General features: G+C 46.8%; 7 non-coding genes across 7 annotated transcripts; all 7 read left to right on the forward strand.

Moving 5' to 3' along the window:
- Positions 1–3458: 3458 nt before the first annotated feature.
- Positions 3459–3540, forward strand: trnal-aag (transfer RNA leucine (anticodon AAG)). The gene has a single exon. It is a non-coding gene; the product is annotated as a tRNA-Leu (tRNA).
- A 1934-nt stretch (positions 3541–5474) lies between these two features.
- Positions 5475–5556, forward strand: trnal-aag (transfer RNA leucine (anticodon AAG)). The gene has a single exon. It is a non-coding gene; the product is annotated as a tRNA-Leu (tRNA).
- A 1934-nt stretch (positions 5557–7490) lies between these two features.
- trnal-aag (transfer RNA leucine (anticodon AAG)) lies at positions 7491–7572 on the forward strand. Its single transcript has one exon. It is a non-coding gene; the product is annotated as a tRNA-Leu (tRNA).
- A 1934-nt stretch (positions 7573–9506) lies between these two features.
- trnal-aag (transfer RNA leucine (anticodon AAG)) lies at positions 9507–9588 on the forward strand. The gene has a single exon. It is a non-coding gene; the product is annotated as a tRNA-Leu (tRNA).
- A 1943-nt stretch (positions 9589–11531) lies between these two features.
- On the forward strand, positions 11532–11613 carry trnal-aag (transfer RNA leucine (anticodon AAG)). Its single transcript has one exon. It is a non-coding gene; the product is annotated as a tRNA-Leu (tRNA).
- Positions 11614–15570: 3957 nt separating this feature from the next.
- On the forward strand, positions 15571–15652 carry trnal-aag (transfer RNA leucine (anticodon AAG)). The gene has a single exon. It is a non-coding gene; the product is annotated as a tRNA-Leu (tRNA).
- A 1945-nt stretch (positions 15653–17597) lies between these two features.
- On the forward strand, positions 17598–17679 carry trnal-aag (transfer RNA leucine (anticodon AAG)). Its single transcript has one exon. It is a non-coding gene; the product is annotated as a tRNA-Leu (tRNA).
- Positions 17680–20174: the final 2495 nt, after the last annotated feature.

The raw sequence follows: 20174 nt of genomic DNA on the forward strand, positions 1-20174 counted from the left end.
AAGGGTGGGGAGGGGATCTGGACTCTGACTTCAGGATGAGAGTCAGATGTGTTTTTCATACCATTAGTCTGGGGAAGTTGTGATTAGGAGGGCAAATTTTTCCTATTGTTCTCTTCTCTTAAATTATGATAAATTTCAGGCTCAGTGCGTCAGGTTTTGTTATCACAATTTATGCTTTACTTACAGCAACTTCCTTCTTGCAAAAAACACAAGAACCTGCAACACAACTTTCAAAACACTTTATTCGCACCAACATAAGCTGCAAATGCAGCAAACTTGGAGCAGCCTTGGCCTTACCCTTTCTCTCAACGCATTCCTGCAGCGCCGGGTCGCCAGCACCAGATGGTGCTCTTGGCCTTTACACAACATGCAATACTTTCACACAAAACGGAACCCCGTTACACAACACGGAGAACCTTTACACAACAGGAAACACGTTACTCAATAGTGGAGATCTTTACAAAGCAGACAAAATCTCTAAACAACAGGGAAAATCTATAATCAGCAGCGATCATCTTTACACAGGAGGGAACAATTTTATATAACAGGGAACATCTTTACACTACAGGGAATTTCTTTGCACAGCAGAACGCAACTTCATGCAAGTCTCTCTCTTCATCTCAGTCTCCGTTTCCCTGGCTGTCTACCTCCCTCTCTGTTTCTCTCGCAGTCTCGGTTTTCCCTCAGTCTCTGTCTCTGCCTCGTGTTAATCGCTCTGTCTGTCTCTCTCTCTCTTTGGTTTCTTCAGTGTCTTTCTCTGTCCCTCCATTTGTGTGGCCAGAAACACCCTTTCCGGACTCCTGTGTGTCATTTTGTGTGTGTCCCATTGTCGGTGTCGTAATACAGAGTGTCCTTGTGACATCGTGCAGCCATGTCAGCCTGCAAACACGGGTGCTGCGGGGTCCGGGTCTCTGGGCGGTTTCAGGGCCATGCTATAGTTTTCAACTCAGGCTGGATGCTGAAATTTGTCTCGCTAACACACAGCACTGTGGGGCATCGGAACCTAAGCACCAGCCGGGATTGTTTGTTAACCGACAGCAGAGTGTAGCAGCGGAAGCGTGCTGGTCCCATAACCCAGAGGTCGATTGATCGTAAGCCTTCTTCTGCTAGTTGCATTCTTATATACACCAACAATAAAATGCTCTATTGCTACCCCAATCAAACGCACTTAATTTTATCACACTTTACTTACACCAACTTCCTGCTTGCAACACACAACAGGGATAAATTTTGAATGAAATTTACAATGGGTGTGTTGCAGCAAACTTTTATTTATTAGCGTTGCCTTGTGAACACGTAGCTGCTTCTGATATAGTGGGTTGCATCAGAAGTGAGTTTGCCGTCCACGAATTTAATTTCCTTTTGTTTCCCCTGCTATTTACAAGACCAGGCCACATTTCAATCACCAGTCACTAGTTTCAGATTCCTTAATGCACTGACGGGGTAGCGTGGCCGAGCGGTCTAAGGCGCTGGATTAAGGCTCCAGTCTCTTCGGGGGCGTGGGTTCGAATCGCACCGCTGCCAGATATTGCGACATTTATAAATTTCGTCGCTTCACCACCAGCAGTAAACCAGGCAGGCATGCCGGTTTTGGGTCACCTTTTCCTTCAGTTGCTATTGACAGGCTGATCCGAATCGCAGAATTTCCTCTGCTCCATAATTGGCCCGAACCCCGCACCAAACACCATCACCCAACCAACTGAATTCAGACCGTTCACTCACTCGTCCCCACACCTGCTGCCTCTCACTTATTCAGATGCACACCACGTTTACTCTTTCTTCCATTTCTTGCAATCTATCGACCGCGCCCCCCATTGCTGACACTCTCGCACCCACCATCTCTCCGTCGTTTCCCCGTTCGCCCTTCCAATCTTGCCGGTTGAACAGCACCTCCCATTTGTTCCTGTGCTGCAATCCAATTAATTTAACACCAGTATCTTTTTGTCAATCGAACCTATCCAGACAGCGAAAGTTACATTAAGACATGGTTAAGAGAAGATCCATTCTGCAAACGAAAAGGGTGGGGAGGGGATCTGGACTCTGACTTCAGGATGAGAGTCAGATGTGTTTTTCATACCATTAGTCTGGGGAAGTTGTGATTAGGAGGGCAAATTTTTCCTATTGTTCTCTTCTCTTAAATTATGATAAATTTCAGGCTCAGTGCGTCAGGTTTTGTTATCACAATTTATGCTTTACTTACAGCAACTTCCTTCTTGCAAAAAACACAAGAACCTGCAACACAACTTTCAAAACACTTTATTCGCACCAACATAAGCTGCAAATGCTGCAAACTTGGAGCAGCCTTGGCCTTACCCTTTCTCTCAACGCATTCCTGCAGCGCCGTGTCGTCAGCAACAGATGGTGCTCTTGGCCTTTACACAACAGGCAATACCTTCACACAAAACGGAACCCCGTTACACAACACGGAGAACCTTTAGACAACAGCAAACACATTACTCAATAGCGGACATCTTTACAAAGCAGACAAAATCTCTAAACAACAGGGAAAATCTATAATCAGCAGCGATCATCTTTACACAGGAGGGAACAATTTTATATAACCGGGAACATCTTTACACTACAGGGAATTTCTTTGCACAGCAGAACGCACCTTCATGCAAGTCTCCCTCTTCACCTCAGTCTCCGTTTCCCTGGCTGTCTACCTCCCTCTCTGTTTCTGTCGCAGTCTCGGTTTTCCCTCAGTCTCTGTCTCTGCCTCGTGTTAATCGCTCTGTCTGTCTCTCTCTCTCTTTGGTTTCTTCAGTGTCTTTCTCTGTCCCTCCGTTTGTGTGGCCAGAAACACCCTTTCCGGATTCCTGTGTGTCATTTTGTGTGTGTCCCATTGTCGGTGTCGTAATACAGAGTGTCCTTGTGACATCGTGCAGCCATGTCAGCCTGCAAACACGGGTGCTGCGGGGTCCGGGTCTCTGGGCGGTTTCAGGGCCATGCTATAGTTTTCAACACAGGCTGGATGCTGAAATTTGTCTCGCTAACACACAGCACTGTGGGGCATCGGAACCTAAGCACCAGCCGGGATTGTTTGCTAACCGACAGCAGAGTGTAGCAGCGGAAGCGTGCTGGTCCCATAACCCAGAGGTCGATTGATCGTAAGCCTTCTTCTGCTAGTTGCATTCTTATATACACCAACAATAAAATGCTCTATTGCTACCCCAATCCAACGCACTTAATTTTATCACACTTTACTTACACCAACTTCCTGCTTCCAACACACAACAGGGATAAATTTTGAATGAAATTTACAATGGGTGTGTTGCAGCAAACTTTTATTTATTAGTGTTGCCTTGTGAACACGTAGCTGCTTCTGATATAGTGGGTTGCATCAGAAGTGAGTTTGCCGTCCACGAATTTAATTTCCGTTTGTTTCCCCTGCTATTTACAAGACCAGGCCACATTTCAATCACCAGTCACTAGTTTCAGATTCCTTAGCGCACTGACGTGGTAGCGTGGCCGAGCGGTCTAAGGCGCTGGATTAAGGCTCCAGTCTCTTCGGGGGCGTGGGTTCGAATCCCACCGCTGCCAGATATTGCGACATTTATAAATTTCGTCGCTTCACCACCAGCAGTAAACCAGGCAGGCATGCCGGTTTTGGGTCACCTTTTCCTTCAGTTGCTATTGACAGGCTGATCCGAATCGCAGAATTTCCTCTGCTCCATAATTGGCCCGAACCCCGCACCGAACACTACAAACACCGTCACCCAACCAACTGAATTCAGACCGTTCACTCACTCGTCCCCACACCTGCTGCCTCTCACTTATTCAGATGTGCACCACGTTTACTCTTTCTTCCATTTCTTGCAATCTATCGACCGCGCCCCCCGTTGCTGTCACTCTCGCACCCACCATCTCTCCGTCCTTTCCCCGTTCGCCCTTCCAATCTTGCCCGTTGAACAGCACCTCCCATTTGTTCCTGTGCTGCAATCCAATTAATTTAACACCAGTATCTTTTTGTCAATCGAACCTATCCAGACAGCGAAAGTTACATTAAGACATGGTTAAGAGAAGATCCATTCTGCAAACGAAAAGGGTGAGGAGGGGATCTGGACTCTGACTTCAGGATGAGAGTCAGATGTGTTTTTCATACCATTAGTCTGGGGAAGTTGTGATTAGGAGGGCAAATTTTTCCTATTGTTCTCTTCTCTTAAATTATGATAAATTTCAGGCTCAGTGCGTCAGGTTTTGTTATCACAATTTATGCTTTACTTACAGCAACTTCCTTCTTGCAAAAAACACAAGAACCTGCAACACAACTTTCAAAACACTTTATTCGCACCAACATAAGCTGCAAATGCTGCAAACTTGGAGCAGCCTTGGCCTTACCCTTTCTCTCAACGCATTCCTGCAGCGCCGGGTCGCCAGCACCAGATGGTGCTCTTGGCCTTTACACAACAGGCAATACCTTCACACAAAACGGAAGCCCGTTACACAACACGGAGAACCTTTACACAACAGGAAACACATTACTCAATAGCGGACATCTTTACAAAGCAGACAAAATCTCTAAACAACAGGGAAAATCTATAATCAGCAGCGATCATCTTTACACAGGAGGGAACAATTTTAGAAACAGGGAACTACAGGGAATTTCTTTGCACAGCAGAACGCACCTTCATGCAAGTCTCTCTCTTCATCTCAGTCTCCGTTTCCCTGGCTGTCTACCTCCCTCTCTGTTTCTCTCGCAGCCTCGGTTTTCCCTCAGTCTCTGTCTCTGCCTCGTGTTAATCGCTCTGTCTGTCTCTCTCTCTCTCTTTTGTTTCACCAGTGTCTTTCTCTGTCCCTCCATTTGTGTGGCCAGAAACACCCTTTCCGGATTCCTGTGTGTCATTTTGTGTGTGTCCCATTGTCGGTGTCGTAATACAGAGTGTCCTTGTGACATCGTGCAGCCATGTCAGCCTGCAAACACGGGTGCTGCGGGGTCCGGGTCTCTGGGCGGTTTCAGGGCCATGCTATAGTTTTCAACACAGGCTGGATGCTGAAATTTGTCTCGCTAACACACAGCACTGTGGGGCATCGGAACCTAAGCACCAGCCGGGATTGTTTGTTAACCGACAGCAGAGTGTAGCAGCGGAAGCGTGCTGGTCCCATAACCCAGAGGTCGATTGATCGTAAGCCTTCTTCTGCTAGTTGCATTCTTATATACACCAACAATAAAATGCTCTATTGCTACCACAATCAAACGCACTTAATTTTATCACACTTTACTTACACCAACTTCCTGCTTCCAACACACAACAGGGATAAATTTTGAATGAAATTTACAATGGGTGTGTTGCAGCAAACTTTTATTTATTAGTGTTGCCTTGTGAACACGTAGCTGCTTCTGATATAGTGGGTTGCATCAGAAGTGAGTTTGCCGTCCACGAATTTAATTTCCGTTTGTTTCCCCTGCTATTTACAAGACCAGGCCACATTTCAATCACCAGTCACTAGTTTCAGATTCCTTAGCGCACTGACGTGGTAGCGTGGCCGAGCGGTCTAAGGCGCTGGACTAAGGCTCCAGTCTCTTCGGGGGCGTGGGTTCGAATCCCACCGCTGCCAGATATTGCGACATTTATAAATTTCGTCGCTTCACCACCAGCAGTAAACCAGGCAGGCGTGCCGGTTTTGGGTCACCTTTTCCTTCAGTTGCTATTGACAGGCTGATCCGAATCGCAGAATTTCCTCTGCTCCATAATTGGCCCGAACCCCGCACCGAACACTACAAACACCATCACCCAACCAACTGAATTCAGACCGTTCACTCACTCGTCCCCACACCTGCTGCCTCTCACTTATTCAGATGCACACCACGTTTACTCTTTCTTCCATTTCTTGCAATCTATCGACCGCGCCCCCCATTGCTGTCACTCTCGCACCCACCATCTCTCCGTCGTTTCCCCGTTCGCCCTTCCAATCTTGCCGGTTCAACAGCACCTCCCATTTGTTCCTGTGCTGCAATCCAATTAATTTAACACCAGTATCTTTTTGTCAATCGAACCTATCCAGACAGCGAAAGTTACATTAAGACATGGTTAAGAGAAGATCCATTCTGCAAAAGAAAAGGGTGGGGAGGGGATCTGGACTCTGACTTCAGGATGAGAGTCAGATGTGTTTTTCATACCATTAGTCTGGGGAAGTTGTGATTAGGAGGGCAAATTTTTCCTATTGTTCTCTTCTCTTAAATTATGATAAATTTCAGGCTCAGTGCGTCAGGTTTTGTTATCACAATTTATGCTTTACTTACAGCAACTTCCTTCTTGCAAAAAACACAAGAACCTGCAACACAACTTTCAAAACACTTTATTCGCACCAACATAAGCTGCAAATGCTGCAAACTTGGAGCAGCCTTGGCCTTACCCTTTCTCTCAACGCATTCCTGCAGCGCCGGGTCGCCAGCACCAGATGGTGCTCTTGGCCTTTACACAACAGGCAATACCTTCACACAAAACGGAAGCCCGTTACACAACACGGAGAACCTTTACACAACAGGAAACACATTACTCAATAGCGGACATCTTTACAAAGCAGACAAAATCTCTAAACAACAGGGAAAATCTATAATCAGCAGCGATCATCTTTACACAGGAGGGAACAATTTTAGAAACAGGGAACTACAGGGAATTTCTTTGCACAGCAGAACGCACCTTCATGCAAGTCTCTCTCTTCATCTCAGTCTCCGTTTCCCTGGCTGTCTACCTCCCTCTCTGTTTCTCTCGCAGCCTCGGTTTTCCCTCAGTCTCTGTCTCTGCCTCGTGTTAATCGCTCTGTCTGTCTCTCTCTCTCTCTTTTGTTTCACCAGTGTCTTTCTCTGTCCCTCCATTTGTGTGGCCAGAAACACCCTTTCCGGATTCCTGTGTGTCATTTTGTGTGTGTCCCATTGTCGGTGTCGTAATACAGAGTGTCCTTGTGACATCGTGCAGCCATGTCAGCCTGCAAACACGGGTGCTGCGGGGTCCGGGTCTCTGGGCGGTTTCAGGGCCATGCTATAGTTTTCAACACAGGCTGGATGCTGAAATTTGTCTCGCTAACACACAGCACTGTGGGGCATCGGAACCTAAGCACCAGCCGGGATTGTTTGCTGACCGACAGCAGAGTGTAGCAGCGGAAGCGTGCTGGTCCCATAACCCAGAGGTCGATTGATCGTAAGCCTTCTTCTGCTAGTTGCATTCTTATATACACCAACAATAAAATGCTCTATTGCTACCCCAATCCAACGCACTTAATTTTATCACACTTTACTTACACCAACTTCCTGCTTCCAACACACAAGAGGGATAAATTTTGAATGAAATTTACAATGGGTGTGTTGCAGCAAACTTTTATTCATTAGTGTTGCCTTGTGAACACGTAGCTTCTCCTGATATAGTGGGTTGCATCAGAAGTGAGTTTGCCGTCCACGAATTTAATTTCCGTTTGTTTGCCCTGCTATTTACAAGACCAGGCCACATTTCAATCACCAGTCACTAGTTTCAGATTCCTTAGCGCACTGACGTGGTAGCGTGGCCGAGCGGTCTAAGGCGCTGGATTAAGGCTCCAGTCTCTTCGGGGGCGTGGGTTCGAATCCCACCGCTGCCAGATATTGCGACATTTATAAATTTCGTCGCTTCACCACCAGCAGTAAACCAGGCAGGCGTGCCGGTTTTGGGTCACCTTTTCCTTCAGTTGCTATTGACAGGCTGATCCGAATCGCAGAATTTCCTCTGCTCCATAATTGGCCCGAACCCCGCACCGAACACTACAAACACCATCACCCAACCAACTGAATTCAGACCGTTCACTCACTCGTCCCCACACCTGCTGCCTCTCACTTATTCAGATGCACACCACGTTTACTCTTTCTTCCATTTCTTGCAATCTATCGACCGCGCCCCCCATTGCTGTCACTCTCGCACCCACCATCTCTCCGTCGTTTCCCCGTTCGCCCTTCCAATCTTGCCGGTTCAACAGCACCTCCCATTTGTTCCTGTGCTGCAATCCAATTAATTTAACACCAGTATCTTTTTGTCAATCGAACCTATCCAGACAGCGAAAGTTACATTAAGACATGGTTAAGAGAAGATCCATTCTGCAAAAGAAAAGGGTGGGGAGGGGATCTGGACTCTGACTTCAGGATGAGAGTCAGATGTGTTTTTCATACCATTAGTCTGGGGAAGTTGTGATTAGGAGGGCAAATTTTTCCTATTGTTCTCTTCTCTTAAATTATGATAAATTTCAGGCTCAGTGCGTCAGGTTTTGTTATCACAATTTATGCTTTACTTACAGCAACTTCCTTCTTGCAAAAAACACAAGAACCTGCAACACAACTTTCAAAACACTTTATTCGCACCAACATAAGCTGCAAATGCTGCAAACTTGGAGCAGCCTTGGCCTTACCCTTTCTCTCAACGCATTCCTGCAGCGCCGGGTCGCCAGCACCAGATGGTGCTCTTGGCCTTTACACAACAGGCAATACCTTCACACAAAACGGAAGCCCGTTACACAACACGGAGAACCTTTACACAACAGGAAACACATTACTCAATAGCGGACATCTTTACAAAGCAGACAAAATCTCTAAACAACAGGGAAAATCTATAATCAGCAGCGATCATCTTTACACAGGAGGGAACAATTTTAGAAACAGGGAACTACAGGGAATTTCTTTGCACAGCAGAACGCACCTTCATGCAAGTCTCTCTCTTCATCTCAGTCTCCGTTTCCCTGGCTGTCTACCTCCCTCTCTGTTTCTCTCGCAGCCTCGGTTTTCCCTCAGTCTCTGTCTCTGCCTCGTGTTAATCGCTCTGTCTGTCTCTCTCTCTCTCTTTTGTTTCACCAGTGTCTTTCTCTGTCCCTCCATTTGTGTGGCCAGAAACACCCTTTCCGGATTCCTGTGTGTCATTTTGTGTGTGTCCCATTGTCGGTGTCGTAATACAGAGTGTCCTTGTGACATCGTGCAGCCATGTCAGCCTGCAAACACGGGTGCTGCGGGGTCCGGGTCTCTGGGCGGTTTCAGGGCCATGCTATAGTTTTCAACACAGGCTGGATGCTGAAATTTGTCTCGCTAACACACAGCACTGTGGGGCATCGGAACCTAAGCACCAGCCGGGATTGTTTGTTAACCGACAGCAGAGTGTAGCAGCGGAAGCGTGCTGGTCCCATAACCCAGAGGTCGATTGATCGTAAGCCTTCTTCTGCTAGTTGCATTCTTATATACACCAACAATAAAATGCTCTATTGCTACCCCAATCAAACGCACTTAATTTTATCACACTTTACTTACACCAACTTCCTGCTTGCAACACACAACAGGGATAAATTTTGAATGAAATTTACAATGGGTGTGTTGCAGCAAACTTTTATTTATTAGCGTTGCCTTGTGAACACGTAGCTGCTTCTGATATAGTGGGTTGCATCAGAAGTGAGTTTGCCGTCCACGAATTTAATTTCCTTTCGTTTCCCCTGCTATTTACAAGAGCAGGCCACATTTCAATCACCAGTCACTAGTTTCAGATTACTTAGCGCACTGACGTGGTAGCGTGGCCGAGCGGTCTAAGGCGCTGGATTAAGGCTCCAGTCTCTTCGGGGGCGTGGGTTCGAATCCCACCGCTGCCAGATATTGCGACATTTATAAATTTCGTCGCTTCACCACCAACAGTAAACCAGGCAGGCATGCCGGTTTTGGGTCACCTTTTCCTTCAGTTGCTATTGACAGGCTGATCCGAATCGCAGAATTTCCTCTGCTCCATAATTGGCCCGAACCCCGCACCGAACACTGCAAACACCATCACCAAACCAACTGAATTCAGACCGTTCACTCACTCGTCCCCACACCTGCTGCCTCTCACTTATTCAGATGTACACCACGTTTACTCTTTCTTCCATTTCTTGCAATCTATCGACCGCGCCCCCCATCGCTGTCACTCTCGCACCCACCATCTCTCCGTCGTTTCCCCGTTCGCCCTTCCAATCTTGCCGGTTGAACAGCACCTCCCATTTGTTCCTGTGCTGCAATCCAATTAATTTAACACCAGTATCTTTTTGTCAATCGAACCTATCCAGACAGCGAAAGTTACATTAAGACATGGTTAAGAGAAGATCCATTCTGCAAACGAAAAGGGTGGGGAGGGGATCTGGACTCTGACTTCAGGATGAGAGTCAGATGTGTTTTTCATACCATTAGTCTGGGGAAGTTGTGATTAGGAGGGCAAATTTTTCCTATTGTTCTCTTCTCTTAAATTATGATAAATTTCAGGCTCAGTGCGTCAGGTTTTGTTATCACAATTTATGCTTTACTTACAGCAACTTCCTTCTTGCAAAAAACACAAGAACCTGCAACACAACTTTCAAAACACTTTATTCGCACCAACATAAGCTGCAAATGCTGCAAACTTGGAGCAGCCTTGGCCTTCCCCTTTCTCTCAACGCATTCCTGCAGCGCCGTGTCGTCAGCACCAGATGGTGCTGTTGGCCTTTACCCAACAGGCAATACCTTCACACAAAACGGAACCCCGTTACACAACACGGAGAACCTTTACACAACAGCAAACACATTACTCAATAGCGGACATCTTTACAAAGCAGACAAAATCTCTAAACAACAGGGAAAATCTATAATCAGCAGCGATCATCTTTACACAGGAGGGAACAATTTTATATAACAGGGAACATCTTTACACTACAGGGAATTTCTTTGCACAGCAGAACGCACCATCATGCAAGTCTCTCTTTTCATCTCAGTCTCCGTTTCCCTGGCTGTCTACCTCCCTCTCTGTTTCTGTCGCAGTCTCGGTTTTCCCTCAGTCTCTGTCTCTGCCTCGTGTTAATCGCTCTGTCTGTCTCTCTCTCTCTTTGGTTTCCTCAGTGTCTTTCTCTGTCCCTCCATTTGTGTGGCCAGAAACACCCTTTCCGGATTCCTGTGTGTCATTTTGTGTGTGTCCCATTGTCGGTGTCGTAATACAGAGTGTCCTTGTGACATCGTGCAGCCATGTCAGCCTGCAAACACGGGCGCTGCGGGGTCCGGGTCTCTGGGCGGTTTCAGGGCCATGCTATAGTTTTCAACACAGGCTGGATGCTGAAATTTGTCTCGCTAACACACAGCACTGTGGGGCATCGGAACCTAAGCACCAGCCGGGATTGTTTGTTAACCGACAGCAGAGTGTAGCAGCGGAAGCGTGCTGGTCCCATAACCCAGAGGTCGATTGATCGTAAGCCTTCTTCTGCTAGTTGCATTCTTATATACACCAACAATAAAATGCTCTATTGCTACCCCAATCAAACGCACTTAATTTTATCACACTTTACTTACACCAACTTCCTGCTTGCAACACACAACAGGGATAAATTTTGAATGAAATTTACAATGGGTGTGTTGCAGCAAACTTTTATTTATTAGCGTTGCCTTGTGAACACGTAGCTGCTTCTGATATAGTGGGTTGCATCAGAAGTGAGTTTGCCGTCCACGAATTTAATTTCCTTTTGTTTCCCCTGCTATTTACAAGACCAGGCCACATTTCAATCACCAGTCACTAGTTTCAGATTCCTTAGCGCACTGACGTGGTAGCGTGGCCGAGCGGTCTAAGGCGCTGGATTAAGGCTCCAGTCTCTTCGGGGGCGTGGGTTCGAATCCCACCGCTGCCAGATATTGCGACATTTATAAATTTCGTCGCTTCACCACCAACAGTAAACCAGGCAGGCATGCCGGTTTTGGGTCACCTTTTCCTTCAGTTGCTATTGACAGGCTGATCCGAATCGCAGAATTTCCTCTGCTCCATAATTGGCCCGAACCCCGCACCGAACACTGCAAACACCATCACCAAACCAACTGAATTCAGACCGTTCACTCACTCGTCCCCACACCTGCTGCCTCTCACTTATTCAGATGTACACCACGTTTACTCTTTCTTCCATTTCTTGCAATCTATCGACCGCGCCCCCCATCGCTGTCACTCTCGCACCCACCATCTCTCCGTCGTTTCCCCGTTCGCCCTTCCAATCTTGCCGGTTGAACAGCACCTCCCATTTGTTCCTGTGCTGCAATCCAATTAATTTAACACCAGTATCTTTTTGTCAATCGAACCTATCCAGACAGCGAAAGTTACATTAAGACATGGTTAAGAGAAGATCCATTCTGCAAACGAAAAGGGTGGGGAGGGGATCTGGACTCTGACTTCAGGATGAGAGTCAGATGTGTTTTTCATACCATTAGTCTGGGGAAGTTGTGATTAGGAGGGCAAATTTTTCCTATTGTTCTCTTCTCTTAAATTATGATAAATTTCAGGCTCAGTGCGTCAGGTTTTGTTATCACAATTTATGCTTTACTTACAGCAACTTCCTTCTTGCAAAAAACACAAGAACCTGCAACACAACTTTCAAAACACTTTATTCGCACCAACATAAGCTGCAAATGCTGCAAACTTGGAGCAGCCTTGGCCTTCCCCTTTCTCTCAACGCATTCCTGCAGCGCCGTGTCGTCAGCACCAGATGGTGCTGTTGGCCTTTACCCAACAGGCAATACCTTCACACAAAACGGAACCCCGTTACACAACACGGAGAACCTTTACACAACAGCAAACACATTACTCAATAGCGGACATCTTTACAAAGCAGACAAAATCTCTAAACAACAGGGAAAATCTATAATCAGCAGCGATCATCTTTACACAGGAGGGAACAATTTTATATAACAGGGAACATCTTTACACTACAGGGAATTTCTTTGCACAGCAGAACGCACCTTCATGCAAGTCTCTCTCTTCATCTCAGTCTCCGTTTGCCTGGCTGTCTACCTCCCTCTCTGTTTCTCTCGCAGTCTCGGTCTTCCCTCAGTCTCTCTCTCTGCCTCGTGTTAATCGCTCTGTCTGTCTCTCTCTCTCTTTGGTTTCTTCACTGTCTTTCTCTGTCCCTCCATTTGTGTGGCCAGAAACACCCTTTCCGGACTCCTGTGTGTCATTTTGTGTGTGTCCCATTGTCGGTGTCGTAATACAGAGTGTCCTTGTGACATCGTGCAGCCATGTCAGCCTGCAAACACGGGTGCTGCGGGGTCCGGGTCTCTGGGCGGTTTCAGGGCCATGCTATAGTTTTCAACACAGGCTGGATGCTGAAATTTGTCTCGCTAACACACAGCACTGTGGGGCATCGGAACCTAAGCACCAGCCGGGATTGTTTGCTAACCGACAGCAGAGTGTAGCAGCGGAAGCGTGCTGGTCCCATAACCTAGAGGTCGATTGATCGTAAGCCTTCTTCTGCTAGTTGCATTCTTATATACACCAACAATAAAATGCTCTATTGCTACCCCAATCCAACGCACTTAATTTTATCACACTTTACTTACACCAACTTCCTGCTTGCAACACACAACAGGGATAAATTTTGAATGAAATTTACAATGGGTGTGTTGCAGCAAACTTTTATTTATTAGTGTTGCCTTGTGAACACGTAGCTGCTTCTGATATAGTGGGTTGCATCAGAAGTGAGTTTGCCGTCCACGAATTTAATTTCCTTTTGTTTCCCCTGCTATTTACAAGACCAGGCCACATTTCAATCACCAGTCACTAGTTTCAGATTCCTTAGCGCACTGACGTGGTAGCGTGGCCGAGCGGTCTAAGGCGCTGGATTAAGGCTCCAGTCTCTTCGGGGGCGAGGGTTCGAATACCACCGCTGCCATTTATTGCGACATTTATAAATTTCGTCGCTTCAACACCAGCAGTAAACCAGGCAGGCATGCCGGTTTTGGGTCACATTTTCCTTCAGTTGCTATTGACAGGCTAATCCGAATCGCAGAATTTCCTCTGCTCCATAATTGGCCTGAACCCCGCACCGAACACTACAAACACCTTCACCAAACCAACTGAATTCAGACCGTTCACTCACTCGTCCCCACACCTGCTGCCTCTCACTTATTCAGATGTACACCACGTTTACTCTTTCTTCCATTTCTTGCAATCTATCGACCGCGCCCCCCATTGCTGTCATCTCTCCGTCGTTTCCCCGTTCGCCCTTCCAAACTTGCCGGTTGAACAGCCCCTCCCATTTGCTCCTGTGCTCCAATCCGATTAATTTAACACGAGTATCTTTTTTTCAATCGAACCTATCCAGACAGCGAAAGTTACATTAAGACATGGTTAAGAGAAGATCCATTCTGCAAAAGAAAAGGGTGGGGAGGGGATCTGGACTCTGACTTCAGGATGAGAGTCAGATGTGTTTTTCATACCATTAGTCTGGGGAAGTTGTGATTAGGAGGGCTAATTTTTCCTATTGTTCTCTTCTCTTAAATTATGATAAATTTCAGGCTCAGTGCGTCAGGTTTTGTTATCGCAATTTATGCTTTACTTACAGCAACTTCCTTCTTGCAAAAAACACAAGAACCTGCAACACAACTTTCAAAACACTTTATTCGCACCAACACAAGCTGCAAATGCTTCAAACTTGGAGCAGCCTTGGCCTTCCCCTTTCTCTCAACGCATTCCTGCAGCGCCGTGTCGCCAGCACCAGATGGTGCTCTTGGCCTTTACCCAACAGGCAATACCTTCACACAAAACGGAACCCCGTTACACAACACGGAGAACCTTTACACAACAGGAAACACATTGCTCAATAGCGGACATCTTTACAAAGCAGACAAAATCTCTAAACAACAGGGAAAATCTATAATCAGCAGCGATCATCTTTACACAGGAGGGAACAATTTTATATAACAGGGAACATCTTTACACTACAGGGAATTTCTTTGCACAGCAGAACGCACCTTCATGCAAGTCTCTCTCTTCATCTCAGTCTCCGTTTCCCTGGCTGTCTACCTCCCTCTCTGTTTCTCTCGCAGTCTCGGTTTTCCCTCAGTCTCTGTCTCTGCCTCGTGTTAATCGCTCTGTCTGTCTCTCTCTCTCTCTCTTTGGTTTCTTCAGTGTCTTTCTCTGTCCCTCCATTTGTGTGGCCAGAAACACCCTTTCCGGATTCCTGTGTGTCATTTTGTGTGTGTCCCATTGTCGGTGTCGTAATACAGAGTGTCCTTGTGACATCGTGCAGCCATGTCAGCCTGCAAACACGGGTGCTGCGGGGTCCGGGTCTCTGGGCGGTTTCAGGGCCATGCTATAGTTTTCAACACAGGCTGGATGCTGAAATTTGTCTCGCTAACACACAGCACTGTGGGGCATCGGAACCTAAGCACCAGCCGGGATTGTTTGCTAACCGACAGCAGAGTGTAGCAGCGGAAGCGTGCTGGTCCCATAACCCAGAGGTCGATTGATCGTAAGCCTTCTTCTGCTAGTTGCATTCTTATATACACCAACAATAAAATGCTTTATTGCTACCCCAATCAAACGCACTTAATTTTATCACACTTTACTTACACCAACTTCCTGCTTGCAACACACAACAGGGATAAATTTTGAATGAAATTTACAATGGGTGTGTTGCAGCAAACTTTTATTTATTAGCGTTGCCTTGTGAACACGTAGCTGCTTCTGATATAGTGGGTTGCATCAGAAGTGAGTTTGCCGTCCACGAATTTAATTTCCTTTTGTTTCCCCTGCTATTTACAAGACCAGGCCACATTTCAATCACCAGTCACTAGTTTCAGATTCCTTAGCGCACTGACGTGGTAGCGTGGCCGAGCGGTCTAAGGCGCTGGATTAAGGCTCCAGTCTCTTCGGGGGCGTGGGTTCGAATCCCACCGCTGCCAGATATTGCGACATTTATAAATTTCGTCGCTTCACCACCAGCAGTAAACCAGGCAGGCATGCCGGTTTTGGGTCACCTTTTCCTTCACTTGCTATTGACAGGCTGATCCGAATCGCAGAATTTCCTGTGCTCCATAAATTGGCCTGAACCCCGCACCGAACACTACAAACACCGTCACCAAACCAACTGAATTCAGACCGTTCACTCACTCGTCCCCACACCTGCTGCCTCTCACTTATTCAGATGTACACCACGTTTACTCTTTCTTCCATTTCTTGCAATCTATCGACCGCGCCCCCCCATTGCTGTCACTCTCGCACCCACCATCTCTCCGTCGTTTCCCCGTTCGCCCTTCCAATCTTGCCGGTTGAACAGCACCTCCCATTTGTTCCTGTGCTGCAATCCAATTAATTTAACACCAGTATCTTTTTGTCAATCGAACCTATCCAGACAGCGAAAGTTACATTAAGACATGGTTAAGAGAAGATCCATTCTGCAAACGAAAAGGGTGGGGAGGGGATCTGGACTCTGACTTCAGGATGAGAGTCAGATGTGTTTTTCATACCATTAGTCTGGGGAAGTTGTGATTAGGAGGGCAAATTTTTCCTATTGTTCTCTTCTCTTAAATTATGATAAATTTCAGGCTCAGTGCGTCAGGTTTTGTTATCACAATTTATGCTTTACTTACAGCAACTTCCTTCTTGCAAAAAACACAAGAACCTGCAACACAACTTTCAAAACACTTTATTCGCACCAACACAAGCTGCAAATGCTTCAAACTTGGAGCAGCCTTGGCCTTCCCCTTTCTCTCAACGCATTCCTGCAGCGCCGTGTCGCCAGCACCAGATGGTGCTCTTGGCCTTTACCCAACAGGCAATACCTTCACACAAAACGGAACCCCGTTACACAACACGGAGAACCTTTACACAACAGGAAACACATTGCTCAATAGCGGACATCTTTACAAAGCAGACAAAATCTCTAAACAACAGGGAAAATCTATAATCAGCAGCGATCATCTTTACACAGGAGGGAACAATTTTATATAACAGGGTACATCTTTACACTACAGGGAATTTCTTTGCACAGCAGAACGCACCTTCATGCAAGTCTCTCTCTTCATCTCAGTCTCCGTTTCCCTGGCTGTCTACCTCCCTCTCTGTTTCTCTCGCAGTCTCGGTTTTCCCTCAGTCTCTGTCTCTGCCTCGTGTTAATCGCTCTGTCTGTCTCTCTCTCTCTTTGGTTTCTTCACTGTCTTTCTCTGTCCCTCCATTTGTGTGGCCAGAAACACCCTTTCCGGATTCCTGTGTGTCATTTTGTGTGTGTCCCATTGTCCGTGTCGTAATACAGAGTGTCCTTGTGACATCGTGCAGCCATGTCAGCCTGCAAACACGGGTGCTGCGGGGTCCGGGTCTCTGGGCGGTTTCAGGGCCATGCTATAGTTTTCAACACAGGCTGGATGCTGAAATTTGTCTCGCTAACACACAGCACTGTGGGGCATCGGAACCTAAGCACCAGCCGGGATTGTTTGTTAACCGACAGCAGAGTGTAGCAGCGGAAGCGTGCTGGTCCCATAACCCAGAGGTCGATTGATCGTAAGCCTTCTTCTGCTAGTTGCATTCTTATATACACCAACAATAAAATGCTCTATTGCTACCCCAATCAAACGCACTTAATTTTATCACACTTTACTTACACCAACTTCCTGCTTGCAACACACAACAGGGATACATTTTGAATGAAATTTGCAATGGGTGTGTTGCAGCAAACTTTTATTTATTAGTGTTGCCTTGTGAACACGTAGCTGCTTCTGATAGAGTGGGTTGCATCAGAAGTGAGTTTGCCGTCCACGAATTTAATTTCCTTTTGTTTCCCCTGCTATTTACAAGACCAGGCCACATTTCAATCACCAGTCACTAGTTTCAGATTCCTTAGCGCACTGACGTGGTAGCGTGGCCGAGCGGTCTAAGGCGCTGGATTAAGGCTCCAGTCTCTTCGGGGGCGTGGGTTCGAATCCCACCGCTGCCAGATATTGCGACATTTATAAATTTCGTCGCTTCACCACCAGCAGTAAACCAGGCAGGCATGCCGGTTTTGGGTCACCTTTTCCTTCAGTTGCTATTGACAGGCTGATCCGAATCGCAGAATTTCCTCTGCTCCATAATTGGCCCGAACCCCGCACCGAACACTGCAAACACCATCACCAAACCAACTGAATTCAGACCGTTCACTCACTCGTCCCCACACCTGCTGCCTCTCACTTATTCAGATGTACACCACGTTTACTCTTTCTTCCATTTCTTGCAATCTATCGACCGCGCCCCCCATCGCTGTCACTCTCGCACCCACCATCTCTCCGTCGTTTCCCCGTTCGCCCTTCCAATCTTGCCGGTTGAACAGCACCTCCCATTTGTTCCTGTGCTGCAATCCAATTAATTTAACACCAGTATCTTTTTGTCAATCGAACCTATCCAGACAGCGAAAGTTACATTAAGACATGGTTAAGAGAAGATCCATTCTGCAAACGAAAAGGGTGGGGAGGGGATCTGGACTCTGACTTCAGGATGAGAGTCAGATGTGTTTTTCATACCATTAGTCTGGGGAAGTTGTGATTAGGAGGGCAAATTTTTCCTATTGTTCTCTTCTCTTAAATTATGATAAATTTCAGGCTCAGTGCGTCAGGTTTTGTTATCACAATTTATGCTTTACTTACAGCAACTTCCTTCTTGCAAAAAACACAAGAACCTGCAACACAACTTTCAAAACACTTTATTCGCACCAACATAAGCTGCAAATGCTGCAAACTTGGAGCAGCCTTGGCCTTCCCCTTTCTCTCAACGCATTCCTGCAGCGCCGTGTCGTCAGCACCAGATGGTGCTGTTGGCCTTTACCCAACAGGCAATACCTTCACACAAAACGGAACCCCGTTACACAACACGGAGAACCTTTACACAACAGCAAACACATTACTCAATAGCGGACATCTTTACAAAGCAGACAAAATCTCTAAACAACAGGGAAAATCTATAATCAGCAGCGATCATCTTTACACAGGAGGGAACAATTTTATATAACAGGGAACATCTTTACACTACAGGGAATTTCTTTGCACAGCAGAACGCACCTTCATGCAAGTCTCTCTCTTCATCTCAGTCTCCGTTTGCCTGGCTGTCTACCTCCCTCTCTGTTTCTCTCGCAGTCTCGGTCTTCCCTCAGTCTCTCTCTCTGCCTCGTGTTAATCGCTCTGTCTGTCTCTCTCTCTCTTTGGTTTCTTCAGTGTCTTTCTCTGTCCCTCCATTTGTGTGGCCAGAAACACCCTTTCCGGACTCCTGTGTGTCATTTTGTGTGTGTCCCATTGTCGGTGTCGTAATACAGAGTGTCCTTGTGACATCGTGCAGCCATGTCAGCCTGCAAACACGGGTGCTGCGGGGTCCGGGTCTCTGGGCGGTTTCAGGGCCATGCTATAGTTTTCAACACAGGCTGGATGCTGAAATTTGTCTCGCTAACACACAGCACTGTGGGGCATCGGAACCTAAGCACCAGCCGGGATTGTTTGCTAACCGACAGCAGAGTGTAGCAGCGGAAGCGTGCTGGTCCCATAACCTAGAGGTCGATTGATCGTAAGCCTTCTTCTGCTAGTTGCATTCTTATATACACCAACAATAAAATGCTCTATTGCTACCCCAATCCAACGCACTTAATTTTATCACACTTTACTTACACCAACTTCCTGCTTGCAACACACAACAGGGATAAATTTTGAATGAAATTTACAATGGGTGTGTTGCAGCAAACTTTTATTTATTAGTGTTGCCTTGTGAACACGTAGCTGCTTCTGATATAGTGGGTTGCATCAGAAGTGAGTTTGCCGTCCACGAATTTAATTTCCTTTTGTTTCCCCTGCTATTTACAAGACCAGGCCACATTTCAATCACCAGTCACTAGTTTCAGATTCCTTAGCGCACTGACGTGGTAGCGTGGCCGAGCGGTCTAAGGCGCTGGATTAAGGCTCCAGTCTCTTCGGGGGCGAGGGTTCGAATACCACCGCTGCCATTTATTGCGACATTTATAAATTTCGTCGCTTCAACACCAGCAGTAAACCAGGCAGGCATGCCGGTTTTGGGTCACATTTTCCTTCAGTTGCTATTGACAGGCTAATCCGAATCGCAGAATTTCCTCTGCTCCATAATTGGCCTGAACCCCGCACCGAACACTACAAACACCTTCACCAAACCAACTGAATTCAGACCGTTCACTCACTCGTCCCCACACCTGCTGCCTCTCACTTATTCAGATGTACACCACGTTTACTCTTTCTTCCATTTCTTGCAATCTATCGACCGCGCCCCCCATTGCTGTCATCTCTCCGTCGTTTCCCCGTTCGCCCTTCCAAACTTGCCGGTTGAACAGCCCCTCCCATTTGCTCCTGTGCTCCAATCCGATTAATTTAACACGAGTATCTTTTTTTCAATCGAACCTATCCAGACAGCGAAAGTTACATTAAGACATGGTTAAGAGAAGAT

The sequence above is a fragment of the Somniosus microcephalus genome, unplaced genomic scaffold (assembly GCF_052327205.1).
Source record: "Somniosus microcephalus isolate GS21.2 unplaced genomic scaffold, FLI_Smic_1.0 unresolved_chr9, whole genome shotgun sequence".
Classification (NCBI taxonomy): domain Eukaryota; kingdom Metazoa; phylum Chordata; class Chondrichthyes; order Squaliformes; family Somniosidae; genus Somniosus; species Somniosus microcephalus.